Source organism: Ranitomeya variabilis, chromosome 4, assembly GCF_051348905.1.
Source record: "Ranitomeya variabilis isolate aRanVar5 chromosome 4, aRanVar5.hap1, whole genome shotgun sequence".
Taxonomy (NCBI): domain Eukaryota; kingdom Metazoa; phylum Chordata; class Amphibia; order Anura; family Dendrobatidae; genus Ranitomeya; species Ranitomeya variabilis.
In genome coordinates, this window is record NC_135235.1 from 696,159,883 (window position 1) to 696,174,673 (window position 14,791).

The following is a 14,791-nucleotide window of genomic DNA, read 5'->3' on the forward strand; positions in this document are numbered from 1 at the left end:
GTTAGGAGCATTAAAAGGAATGTCCAGGTTTGTAGTGAATCTGCAGTCATTCTTTGTGACTGCAGACTTCTGAATTCTCACAGTGCGCACTGCACGCTGTCAGGATTCTCTCGTGCTGGCGATATACATACATGCGGTCCAGTACCGGTCGAACACTGACAGCTTGGGGCCCCTGTGCAAGAAATGGGTCGGGGCCCCCTCCTTTTATAGAGACAAGGATATATATATATATATATATATATATATATATATATATACAGTATATATATAGCCACACATACACTTGTACTGTATATATTACATAGTCTTCTTTATTGTGTATATTGCCGTACCTTATTATACAATGCCCTCTCTTGTTATGTACAGTACCGTCCCTTACATATTGGATTATATAGAGCCCTGTTTTTTATTACGTGCCGTCCTGTCTTGTTAGATGTATAATGCAATGATGGCTGATGGAGCATGGGAAAGCTTCTTTTCTAATGGAGGAGCTGATGGACTGGTCGTCTGGTCACCGGCTCCACCTTCAGCAGTCATTTTATATCTAAAAAGAGTGGGGACTATGTAATAAGAGGGCGCTATGAATAACAAAAATAACAAGAATACACTATGTAAAAGACAGTACTGTACATGACAGCAGAGAAAGCTATATATTATAGAATGGCACCATATATAACTAGAGAGGATGGTATAAAGTAAGGGACAATGTTAAACATAACAAAAGAGGAAACCTATGTAACTAAGGGTGGTGTTATACAGAATTAGTGAGTACACTATATACTAAGGGACTGTGTTATACCTAATAAGTACGTACACTCTATGCTAAGGGACTGTGTTAGACATAATAATAAATAATGTCTTCCTCCACCTCCCCCTGTTCCTAAGTCCATTATAAGTCCCTCTTCCTCTCATCCCAATCCCCCACACTCCTCATTGTCCTCCTTCCCCCTCATCCCATTATTGACCTCTCCCCCACCCCATCATTGCCCTCTTCACCACCTTTATCATTGCCCTCTTCACCATCTTTATTATTGCCTTCTCCACCACCACTATCATTGCTTTCTCCCCCACCACCCCATATCATTGCCCATTCCATCACCTCCATCATTGCCTCCTCCCCCTCACCATCCCCATTATTGCCCTTTCCACCACCACCATCATTCTTTCCACCACTGCCATCATTGCATTCTCCCCCCACCACCCCATCATTGTTCTTTCCACCACCTCCATAATTGCTTTTCCCTCACCACCCCATCATTGCCCTTTCCACCATATCCATCATTTTCTCCTCCCCCACCATCTCCATCATTGCCCTTTCCACCACATCCATCATTTTCTCCCCCCCTGAACATTGCTAGTATTAGGGAGAGGAGCTTGTGGGTACATGACTAAGTGTGCAAATCGCACATATCCTTGGGGGAGGGGGGGCGCCAGACTGAATTCTTGCCCTGGGTGCCAGAAACCCTAGATACACCCCTGTAACAGACCCATTGAAATGAATGAGTCTGCGCACATGTCAGTGTATTTCCACGGACCGTGTCATGGATAACAGCACGGATCACACAGACCCATTCAAGTCAATAAGTCCATGTGACATGTACCCAACATGGATACCATCCGTGCAACACGTATTGGAGCCTGGGAATCAGTGTACAGTTTGCTCTGTTCCCAAGCGCCGAGGGTTGAACGTTCCCCTCATCATGGTTCCCAGCAGGGCCAGACTGGGACAAAAAAGCAGCCCTGCCACACAAATCCCACCAGCCCACATACTATAACACGTCCCACCCCGATCAGTGGATTTTTATTTACTCCAGAGGTTTTTATTTTTTCAGTGCTGGAGTGGCGCTTCAAGTATAAACCCCCTAGCCCCAGTAGTATTCTCACCCTCCAGCATCTTCCCCTCCTTTTCAGCACCGCTCCGGTCCCACGGTGCCATTTTGTAAGTGCAGCTTCTGACAGCCAGAAGTCAGAAGTTACATCACAAGCTCTTAATACAAGGTTCTGAGAGCCAGGATGAGGCAGGACAAGGTTCTCAAAGACTTGTACTGAAAAGTGACCTCCGCTGCTCTATGAAACACTAAGCTGCTGGTAGGACACTTTTCACAGATGAGTCAGAGCAATGCTGAAGACTAGTGATGAGCAAGTGTACTCGTTGCTCGGGTTTTCTCTGAGTATTTATGACTGCTCAGAGATTTAGTTTTCATTGCCGCAGCAATTGGCAAGTTATTGCATATCCCGAGGAGAGGGGATTACTTGGGGTAACTCATTTAAATAGGTTTTACAAGATTTATTTTTGTTTGGCCATAGAAATATAAAAAACAAACCAATAATGACAATCCAGAAGTGCAATGCAGCCTCTCTGACAACAAGACAGGAGAAGTGTATATATACAGAATAAGGCCCTGTTCACACTTTCAGTATTTTACCAGGGGCGGATTATAATAGGGTCAATCTGGGCGGTAGCCCAGGGCCCAGTGGTGTGGGAAGGCCCTGGGCTACCGCTCAGTTTGCCCGTCGCCATCAGGGCATTACTGCCCTGACTGGCGTACGGGCCCGGTGGGCAGAGGGGGCCCGCATCGGGCCCCGTCTCATCTGCTCACCGGACCCCCCCTACAGGCGCTGCGGCAGTAAGGCTATTGATGTGCGGGTCCGCACGTCAATAGTTAACAGCCGCCAGCCAATCGGAGGCTGGCAGCTGACGTATGCCGCAGGGCGCACGTCGCCGGCGTCTGACGTCATTGTCAGCCGCCGGAGAGTGCACGCTTCACCTGAGTGGAGGGAGGAAGCTTCGCCTGCCGGCCGCCGCAGAAGTACGGCTTGGTAAGTAAGAACTCGTGTTTTTTTTTGTTTGTTTTTTTTTTAGAGCGGCGATCCCAGGGCAGAAATGCTGGACAAGCTGGGGGCAATATGCTGGACACACTGGGGCAGAAAGCTGGACACACTGGAGGCAATATGCTGGAGACACTGGGGCAGATTGCTGGACACACTGGGGGCAATATGCTGGAGACACTGGGGGCAGGATGCTGGACACACTGGGGCAATATGCTGATGCTGGTCACACTGGGGCAGAATGCTGGACACACTGGGGGCAATATGCTGGAGACACTGGGGGCAGGATGCTGGAGACACTGGGGCAGAATGCTGGACACACTGGGGGAAATATGCTGGAGACACTGGGGGCAGGATGCTGGAGACACTGGGGCAGATTGCTGGTCACACTGTGGCAGAATGCTGGACACACTGGGAGCAATATGCTGGAGACACTGGGGCAGGATGCTGGACACACTGGGGGCAGATTGCTGGTCACACTGGGGTAGAATGCTGGAGACAATGGGGCAGATTGCTGCACACACTGGGGGCAGGATGCTGGACACACTGCGGCCAATATGTTGGAGACACTGGGGCAGATTGCTGGACACAAACAGGCAATATGCTGGACACAGTGGGGGCAGGATGCTGGACACATTGGGGGCAGAGATGCTGGACACATTGGGGGCAGAGATGCTGGACACATTGGGGGCAGAGATGCTGGACACATTGGGGGCAGAGATGCTGGACACATTGGGGGCAGAGACGCTGGACACATTGGGGGCAGAGACGCTGGACACATTGGGGGCAGAGACGCTGGACACATTGGGGGCAGAGACGCTGGACACATTGGGGGCAGAGATGCTGGACACATTGGGGGCAGAGATGCTGGACACATTGGGGGCAGAGATGTTGAAGACATGGGCAGAATGTAGATATAAGGGCATGATTGGAGACAATGGGCAAAATGAAAGACATGGGGCAGGATTGGAGACAGATCGTGCAGGATCATGGGGCAGGATGGATACGATGGAGACCAATGGGGCAGGATGGGGAGATCATATGGGGCAGAATGGATACTCATGAGGGCAGGATGCGAGAACATATGGCTGGAGCCAGGAATGAGATACACGGGGCCAAGATGGGGGATATTATTATTACCATAAGGGCTAATTAAGGGATATTATTACTGCAGTGATGTATTTATTTTATTTTTTTAGTGTACTGTTTTAAATGGGGGGGGGGGCGGTCCTGTTACTGTGCAGAGTGATACTATGTTGCCTCTTTTTCTTCATGTGGTGTAATGTAGAAGTTGGGAAAAATTAAGTAATGTGTTCTGCAAGCGGAGCTCGAGATAACTGTGTTATTTCCTGCAGAGAATGAAGTGATGGTGGTCTGTGCTGGATGACAGATGAAGGACTTCACCTAGAGATGTCACTGGTGAGTCAGTGTTACCTATACACTGACACTATACACTGTATACTATATACTGAACTGAAGGGTAAATTGACTAGATCAATGGATGTTTGACAGGTTATAGTTTCACACAGTAACTATTTTTCTGGAATAATCTGGTTCAGGTATATGATGACCCCCATCACATGACCGGGGGGCCCACAGTGTCTGAACAGCCCGGGGCCCTGGCTACCCTTAATCCACCCCTGGTGGCAAAACACTATTTACTACATGTGTGTACTGTACCAGTACATGGACTATGGTGTAGTACGTCCTGTGGAGCTGTGTATACAATTTGCAGTGCGGAGTCCACATCATATACAGAGCTCCACACTATATAGTGTGTTATAAAGCATGGTATGGAGCTGTGCGTATAGTATATAGTGTAGAGAGTGTATAATTTGTAGCGGGGAGTCCACATCATATACAGAGCTCCACACTACATACTCCGTTATAAAGCCTGGCATGGAGCGGCGTGTATATTATATAGAGATGTGCCTGTGTATATAGTATAGAGTCCACACCATCAAATATACACACAGTACCATATTATATACACATATCTACACTATAAAAACAAACAGCACCTTACTATATGTTATATACTTAAAATGCCCCTGTCAGCAGGATTGTGCACAGTAACTACTGACAGGACGGCACCGCTATACTGATTACAATGATACCTGCTGTTGAAATACTTCTTGTGGTTGTTCTGTAATCTTTACTTTCAGTTTTGAAGATTTGAGTTAATGATATGCTCGAACTCCGAGGTGGCCTGTGGGTGGTGCTGTGGGGGGTCTTCATGTGGTGCTCTGATTATATATTCATAATGCAGACTGCTGACAGGTCTCTGATCCCCTACTGACCTGCCCCCTAGTTTACATAATGAAATATATATATATATATATATATATATATATATACATATATATATATATATATATATATATATATATATATATATATATATATATATATACACACACACACACACACTGGGGTTGGACAAATAATGGAAACACCTAACATTTTGGCATAATAATCTTCGAACATGTTATAAACATGCAATCCGTGACATATGGTAATGTTTTGTAGTTGATTATTTGTGATATGTGTATGTAAATTAACTGTTTGCTTTGCTGAATTGTAAGTACATTGATGAAAACCTGAAACCAAATGGCAGACCTCTCGGATTTTCATAGAGGCCAAATTGTTGGTGCTCGTATGGCAGGTGCTAGTGTAACAGAAAGTGCCCGAATGCTTGGCGTGTCAAGAGGTACTGTCTCCAAAGTAATGACTGTGTTTGAAAGAGAAAGAAAAAATGTCCGCAGCAAAGCACAGGTCCGGCCAAATGTCAAAGTTGACTGAGAGAGACCGTCGGACTCTAAAGCGAATTGTGAGAGAGGATCGCAAGACCACGGCTCCAAAAATCACTGCTGAGCTCAATGAACACCTACAGAACCCAGTTTCCACGAAAACTGTTCATCAGGAGCCGCAAAAATCTGGATTCCACGGAAGAGCTGCAATTAGAAAACCGCTGCTCTCAATGACAAATGTTTCCAAGCGTTTAGAGTGGTGTAGAAACCTCCAGAATTGGTCCCTCGAGCCGTGGAAACATGTGATATTCTCAGAAGAATCATCGTTTACCCTATTTCTGACCACCGGCCGAGTGTACGTTTGGAGACAGCCGAAAGAAACATTCCATCCAGACTGCCTTCTCCAAACCATAAATCATGGCGGAGGTTCTGAGATGATCTGGGGTGATATTTCATGGAGATCCGCTGGGCCAATGATATCCCTTCATGGAAGAATTAACAGCCGAGATTATTTAGGCATTTTGGGCAACCAAGTGCATCCAATGGTTCACGCACTGTTCCCGGAGGGGAACGCCATCTTTCAGGATGATAATGCACCAATTCATACAGCTAGAATCGTTAAAGCATGGCGCGAGGAACATTCTAATGAAGTTGAGCATCTCATCTAGCCCCCACAATCCCCAGACCTCAACATTATTGAGCATTTATGCTCGATTTCAGAGATTCAAGTTAGACGTCGATTTCCGCCGCCATCGTCGTCCAAAGAACTGGAGGGTGTTTTAACTGCAGAATGGGCTAAAATTCCTTTGGAAACAATTCACACCTTGTATGAATCCATACCTCGGAGAATTGAGGCTGTAATCACCGCAAAAGGTGGACCTATACCAAATTAAACTAACTTTTGTTGATATTTCCAGGTGTTTCCATTATTTTGTCCAACCCCTGTATATCTTTTGGAAAAAGCGGTGGTCTCTGTACTGCAGCCTGATCGCATATGTACTGCGTATATACAGTATTTCATTTGTTTAAGGTTATCCTGAAATTCATAAAAAAATAAAATATAAAATCAATTTGAAAATGGCGACGGCCGTTCCTGCACAGTAGGAGCTATCGGTGTATATAAAGGTGATCCCACAGCTGCTACTGCGCAGGCGGCGCCATTTTTGTAGAGAAAAAAATAATTTCCTCCTCCAAGATGGCGCCACCAGCACAGTAGCCGCTATTGGATCACCTTTACATACACCGATAGCTGCTACAGTGCAGGCGCAGCCGGCGCCATTTTCAAACTGATCTTTTTTTTTTTTTTTATGAATTTCAGGATAACGTTAAACAAAATATGCAGTACATATGCGATCATGCTGCAGCACAGGAACCACCGCCAGCGTCTGCCTGCCAAGATATTTATATTATTCAGTATGTAAAATAGGGGGCAGTGAGGGGTCAGTGACCTGTCAGAAGCCATACTGATGAATACCTAAGCACCACACGAAGACTCCCCACAGGCCACCCCAGAGCATGAGCATATCATTAACTCAAAACTGAAAATAAAGATTACACAACAACCACAAGACGGATTTCATCACCAGGTATCATTGTAATCAGTATAACGGCGCCGACCTGACACTGTCTGTAGTTATTGAGCACAATCCTGTTGACAGGATCCCTTTAATTATGCCGTTTACATCACACGCCGGGGCTGACATGTATCCACCGCACGGGACACGCCGAGGCCGACGAGTATCCACCAAATGGTATGTGTGTGTGTGTATATATATATATATATAACACATGCACACACACTCATTGGAGAAGACACACATGCACGCTCACCCACTCAGCAAAACACACACACCGGAAAACACGCACATATGCACGCTCACACACATAGCAAAACACAAACATATTGGAAAATAAACACACATGCACGCTCACACGCATGGGAAAGCATACATACTCTAACCTGCCATGTTGAATTTATCATTTGTCAAATGCCCCAACCCCCGCTACCTATCTCAGCACAGTAAAAGCTGAGCTGGGCTGCTGGAGAGGTTGCCTGGAGGGTGCAGGGCAGTGTGCACACAGGGCAGTTATCTCGCCATGTCTCGCTGTCCTGTGCTGCTGCTCCGCACGCTGACGCCCCTCCCTCTCCTGGCTGATCGGACATCGGAGACAGATCTGCACACAGGAGGATGCGATCACTATGTAAGTAACGCACCCTCCTCCTCCTCTTCTTAGTTGTGTGCCAGGTAGCGGAGCTGCCCCCTCTCACCACTGTGTACACATTACTGAAGCCGGCCTTGGCTGCAGCCACATGTGCACGCTGTGCGTCCCGCCCCCCCAGTGATGCTCCACCTCCACCACCAGGTGACTGAAAAATTAAAGGGGCCGGCAGCTGGAAAACGGGCTGGCGGCACCCCAAGAGGTGGCACACCACGGCCCACCGGGCAAATGCCCAGCAGGCCAGATTAGCAATCCGGGCCTGGTTCCCATCACCAGAAGGGATAATGATGAGAGTAGTAGTCTGCTCCCACTGTCTCCACCTATAAAAATAGGATACAATAAAAAATATCCTTATACTCACCTGTCCTAAATGTCCCCCACTGTAATCCATGCAGAAGAGCCGGGGAGAATGACGCCTGCAGCTAGCGGGCCCCGGACCTCTGCTGCGCTTAGCGATCGGTGTCCTGTCACTTACTGAGGTCCAGGGCCGCTCGCTGCAGGCATCATTCTCCCTGGCTCCTCTGCATGAGCGCTCAAGAGCATTACAGGGGGGACGATTAGGACAGGTGAGTACATGGATTTTTTATTTTATTCTTATTTTTACAGTTGGACACTGCGGGAGCAGACACTACTCTCATCATGGTCCCCACTGGTGCTGATCGCAGCAACCCCCAACCTCCGCGGCAAGGTAGGGATACTACCAGGCCACAAAATAGGGTCAGTATCCCAGGCGTCCTTGTATGTGATATGTCTGTTTGACAAACTAGACCCAATTACGGCTTGCTCTTAGCAGCCAATACCCCTGATCCCAACTATTCAAAATATTTGTGACTTGTGCACCTTACTAGATAAGATTTACATCCATTCAGTGTCTCCATCATTATGGCTACTTACCGTCACATATAAGTGTTTTTTCACAGCGGTGCTTTCTTTATTTTTGCAGGGTCTATTAGGGTCAGTGAGGGCAGCGCGGACATCGCATGGGGGTGCCATATCACGGCAAGGTGGGGTAACCACTAGGTCACAAGTAGGGCCAGTACCCCTATTGCTCCCGTGTGTGTCTCCTCTCTGCTCTGTCATATAGAAGCCCCCTTTTTAATTATTTGTGAATTAAAGCTGTTGTGTATATAGTGGGTGAGACTTTTTTTAGCGTTGTTTCATATGCAAATTGGCCTGTGCTAGTCCGAGTCTCTCCTGCTGTAATTACACTCTTGTAGGAAAAAAACTTTTTTTTTTTTATAAGGCAAAATGGGGTCAAATATTAATGAGAACCAACTAGAAAAAAAACTAAAAAGTAACTTTTTCTGCAAGTATCTTAAAAGTATATGATAGCATATACAAAAGCCTTTAAAGAGGGGATATAAATTGGTTAATTGTAATATCAGGAACAATAATACACAAAAGGTGAATGTCCTTAATAGGCCCTGTTCACCTGGCTTTCAGCTTCTGTGTATTGTCCCTGATACTACAATTAACCCATTTATAGTCCCTTTTTTAAAAGTGTTTCGTATATACTAACATACAGTTTTCAGTGACTTGCATTAATTTTTTTAGGTGTTTTTTCTAGTTGGGTCTAATTGCACCCAATATAAAACTTTCTGCTGCACATAGCAAGAAATTTCTTAAAGCAGAGAGGACTTCACTACAATACAGTAATAGGGCTGTCAAGAGAAATTGTTCCAGCTGGGGACCCTTACCTGAAGATTCCCGTGTGTGTGTGTGTGTGTGTGTGTGTGTGTGTGTGTGTGTGTGTGTGTGTGTGTGTGTGTGTATATATATATATATATATATATATATATATATATATATATATACATACATATATACACTCACCGGCCACTTTATTAGGTACACCATGCTAGTAACGGGTTGGACCCCCTTTTGCCTTCAGAACTGCCTCAATTCTTCGTGGCATAGATTCAACAAGGTGCTGGAAGCATTCCTCAGAGATTTTGGTCCATATTGACATGATGGCATCACACAGTTGCCGCAGAATTGTCGGCTGCACATCCCAAAGATGCTCCATACAAGGCAGGATGGATCCATGCTTTCATGTTGTTTACGCCAAATTCTGACCCTACCATCCGAATGTCGCAGCAGAAATCGAGACTCATCAGACCAAGCAACGTTTTTCCAATCTTCTACTGTCCAATTTCGATGAGCTTCTACAAATTGTAGCCTCAGTTTCCTGTTCTTAGCTGAAAGGAGTGGTACCCGGTGTGGTCTTCTGCTGCTGTAGCCCATCTGCCTCAAAGTTCGACGCACTGTGCGTTCAGAGATGCTCTTAGGCCTACCTTGGTTGTAACGGGTGGCGATTTGAGTCACTGTTGCCTTTCTATCAGCTCGAACCAGTCTGCCCATTCTCCTCTGACCTCTGGCATCAACAAGGCATTTCCGCCCACAGAACTGCCGCTCACTGGATTTTTTTTCTTTTTCAGACCATTCTCTGTAAACCCTAGAGATGGTTGTGCGTGAAAATCCCAGTAGATCAGCAGTTTCTGAAATACTCAGACCAGCCCTTCTGGCACCAACAACCATGCCACGTTCAAAGGCGCTCAAATCACCTTTCTTCCCCATACTGATGCTCGGTTTGAACTGCAGGAGATTGTCTTGACCATGTCTACATGCCTAAATGCACTGAGTTGCCGCCATGTGATTGGCTGATTAGAAATTAAGTGATAACAAGAAGTTGGACAGGTGTACCTAATAAAGTGGCCGGTGAGTGTATATATATATATATATATATATATATATATATATATATATATATATATATATATATATATATATATACACTGTATATATATTACACTTACTGACCTAGCCCCACATCATTTGCTGGCTTTAGTTGGTTGTCCATGACTTGTAGCATTGGTCTATCCTTAGAATAGGTCATCGATGGCTGGACTGTGACACCGGATCCCCTACTGAACAGCTGTCCTGTGTCTCCCGCAATCAGAACTGCTTGGTGATGGAGCTGCTCCCTCTCCTGGATGTGCAGTACGCGGCCGCTATAGACTGAGCAGCTCAGTGACTGTAGATGGAAGTTCCGGCTGATCGGCGGCTGCCAGGCTTCACATCACCACATAACAGACATTGACCTTAAGGCCATCAATGGTGAAGTCATGGACACCTCTGTAAACCTGCTCTACAGACAATACTACCTCAATGACCATTACTATAACCTCACTGTCACTAGAGTCAGGATGTAACCAGTGCTGCAGCCATATGACTTGCTGGGAATTGTAGTGCTGTGCACAACCAGCAGTGAAAGTTGGGAGCATTTAGACATTTTTGTTTCAGGTTGAAATAAACTCATTTTCCTACGGAATCTGCTTTGCTTCCATCCCGTAATACCCAATGTTAAGATAGGTACGCAGGACTGTGAAAGAAGTGGTTAATTTCTATTCTGAATAAAATAGAAGAAACTAATATTATGCAATAATGGCCTATGTTCCAGTTATCATATGTCTACATGCTGATATCCACATTGGCCGGTGGTCAGTTTTAGATTCCCAGAAATTGTCACGGATATGTTGTTGTCAAATTTAGCGATACGGTCCGTAACCACCCAGAAATTCTATTTGTTTAGTCAAGTTTTCTTGAGAGCTTTAACTTTTTAACCAGAACGCGTTAACATGCTGGAAGTACCCACACATTGTCTTATGTAATTTATCTCATGTCCCAGGATGTGCTTGACAACCCATTGTACAACTCATATTTCTGCCAGATTATTGTGTAATGCCTCATTTCCCTTTGATCTTGTACTATAAAAGAACACCCTAACCCCGCATTAAACAGAGACTTTTTGGAAAGATAACGAGCAGCGAGTCTCTCTGATTATTGCTTCATACCTTGGGTACCTAAGAAAGAGAACACCTGAGTAGGTTAGAAATCCCTTCTCTAACAGAACGCATGAAGAAGTAGGCAGAGCTTAAGGGAGGAAGTATGCAGTCATCCGCAGACCAGCCACACGCAAGTGTGAACCCGGCCTAAGAGCCTGGAACATGTCTCCAAAGATTTACTGATAAGAATGTTCTCCAGATGTCACAGCACTGACTAATGTAGAAACCACAAATATCAGATACTAGAGAATAACACAAGTCACAATACAGACGAGGAGCGAGGGCCTGATCCCAGGAGCTACAGTCTGAGAAATGGCTAAAAAGCCTCCACTAGGCCCCTGTACAGCTGTATAATGAGGCCCAGGCTTTATAGTGAAGGGACTGGAGCGAGGGCCTGTTCCCAGGAGCTATAGTCTGAGAAATGACTAAAAAGCCTCCACTAGGCTCCTGTAAAGCTGTATAATGAGGCCCAGGCTTTATAGTGAAGGGACTGGAGCGAGGGCCTGTTCCCAGGAGCTATAGTCTGAGAAATGACTAAAAAGCCTCCACTAGGCCCCTGTACAGCTGTATAATGAGGCCCAGGCTTTATAGTGAAGGGACTGGAGCGAGGGCCTGTTCCCAGGAGCTACAGTCTGAGAAATGGCTAAAAAGCCTCCACTAGGCCCCTGTACAGCTGTATAATGAGGCCCAGGCTTTATAGTGAAGGGACTGGAGCGAGGGCCTGTTCCCAGGAGCTATAGTCTGAGAAATGGCTAAAAAGCCTTCACTAGGCCCCTGTACAGCTGTATAATGAGGCCCAGACTTTATAGTGAAGGGACTGGAGTGAGGGCTTGTTCCCAGGAGCTACAGTCTGAGAAATGGCTAAAAAGCCTCCACTAGGCCCCTGTACAGCTGTATAATGAGGCCCAGGCTTTATAGTGAAGGGACTGGAGCGAGGGCCTGTTCCCAGGAGCTACAGTCTGAGAAATGGCTAAAAAGCCTTCACTAGACCCCTGTACAGCTGTATAATGAGGCCCAGGCTTTATAGTGAGGGAGGGAGAAAGTAGCTGCAAGAATAACCAGACTGTCCATCACTGACCTGGCCTGCAGAGCCGAACTCCACATATATGGCTTTTCTTTGTGCACAGGACCTGTGATGAGGTCACAGGAGGGGAGGAGTCAGGGGTCACATGATCAGGGGCCTCAGTGTATGCAGGACTCTGCTGTGCTGGTTGTCATGGTGCTGGATGAGGGGAAGTTTATGTGTGGGGTCAGGAGGGGTTTACAGTGTGGATGTGGCAGAGCCGTGTGTGTACGAGGAGTATGGAGCGGAGCCGTGTGTGTATGAGGTGTACGGCGCAAAACAAAGAATTACCAACATTTTGGGTTTTTTAATACAAACGTGAGAAAAACAAAAGAAAGAAAAGCCAGTAAACAATACATCAAACGGTTACAATGAGATAAATCCCAATTTCGCTCTATAGTACGAGGCTTTGGAATAGTAACTTTACATTTGTACAGACATAAATATCTGAATACTTCCTCACTGATTACGTTTTTCCCTATTGGGACATCAAAAGAAAAAGAATATATCTAAGAAGGGGCAATTGTGTGGTCTGAGACAATTATTACCTGCGGACACCTTGGGTATAAGGATAGAAATTCCTGGTTTGCTGTAAGGAAATGGAGAACGGTCCAGTATAGGATTTCTGAGAAGGTTTCCTGGAGCAATACCGGCGGTAATTACCCATAGTTCCATATGTGGATGGATTTCTTGACAACGTTCCTTTAATATTAGCTTCCCCTTTCCAAGCATAGAGTGATATTTATCCTGGACATTAGTTCTGTTATCGTTGGGGGAGAATTGTCTATCCAATGTAGAGCCAACAGCTTTCTGGCTAGAATAATATTCCTGAGCTATTGCCATATGGGAGTCCGGGTCTACGCCCTCTCCCAGGAGTCCTAGGAGACAGATTTTAGATTCCAACTGAAGTTGTATCCCAAATACAGATAGTACAAAAGTGATTCCCCCTTCCAATAGTCGCCAATATTTCCAAATCATATGCATCAGGTGGGCGTCATTGTGACCACATCTAGGGCAGGTGTCATCTGTTCATATTCCAATTTTAAATAAAATACTTGGGGACCTATATTCCCTATGGATGAGAGGAATTTGGAGCAATCTTTGTGACTCCAACAAGGAAAGTTTAGATGTAAAATCAAAATCCAGTATTTCCCTCTATTGCTCCTCAGATAAGACAAAATAGAAGGAGGATGTGGGTCTCTTAACTATCAACTGTAGGGACAGTAACTGCCTATAAATAAAGGATATTAGACCTTTAGTATCCACCACTGTAACAACGGTATCTATTGGGGGATGTCTATCAATCAGGATGGCGTTTATTCTAAGTTGTGTACTATACACATCACGTATATAAACACAATCTACCAAAATGGTACAAAGTGACTAAAGAAGTAGTGAGATAAAAGAATTTTTTTATTAAATACAAATGTTAAAACTATGGCTAAAAAGGACAGGGAAAGAAAGGAGCAATAACCTCCAAGGAATATCAGGGACTGGCAGGGGCGGATTATCAGAGGGTCAATGTGGGCGGTAGCCCAGGGCCCAGTGGTGTGGGGGGGCCCTGGGCTACCGCACAGATTGACCCTCTGCTAATCTGCCCGAGTGTGACTGAATGCCCACAGGCATTTATGTGCCCCCGGACCCGGTGGGCAGAGAGAGGGGGCCCGCATCGGGCCCCTTCCCATCTGCTCACCGGGCCCCTTCCGGCGCTGCGGCGGTTTCCTATTGACGTGCGGGCGCGCGCCCGCACGTCAATAGTTAATTGGAGGCTGGCAGCTGAAGTCGGCCGCAGCGCACACGTCGCCGGCGTCTGACGTCATTGTCAGTCGCCGGCGAGTGTGCGCTGCTGGAGGGAGCTCGCTGCCTGGAGCGCTTGTCAGGTGAGGAGAACTCTTTTTTTGTGTGGTTTTTTGCGAACGGCAATCCGGGGGGCCCTGGGCAATATGCTGGACACACTGGGTCAATGCTGGAGACACTGGGGCAATGCTGGAGACACTGGGGCAGATTGGTGGACACTGGGGGCAATGCTGGAGACACTGGGGCAGATTGCTGGACACACTGGGGGCAGATTGCTGGACACACTG

The 14,791-nt window shown here is 46.2% G+C and overlaps 1 protein-coding gene across 1 annotated transcript in view; it reads right to left on the reverse strand.

Moving 5' to 3' along the window:
• The window catches only part of LOC143767688 (uncharacterized), a 68,078-nt gene extending 55,303 nt beyond the window's left edge, over positions 1 to 12,775 (reverse strand). The window contains exon 1 of the mRNA XM_077256173.1: positions 12,723 to 12,775. The gene's annotated coding sequence lies outside the window, so the exon portion shown is untranslated. The remainder of the gene's footprint in view (positions 1 to 12,722) is intronic.
• Positions 12,776 to 14,791: the final 2,016 nt, after the last annotated feature.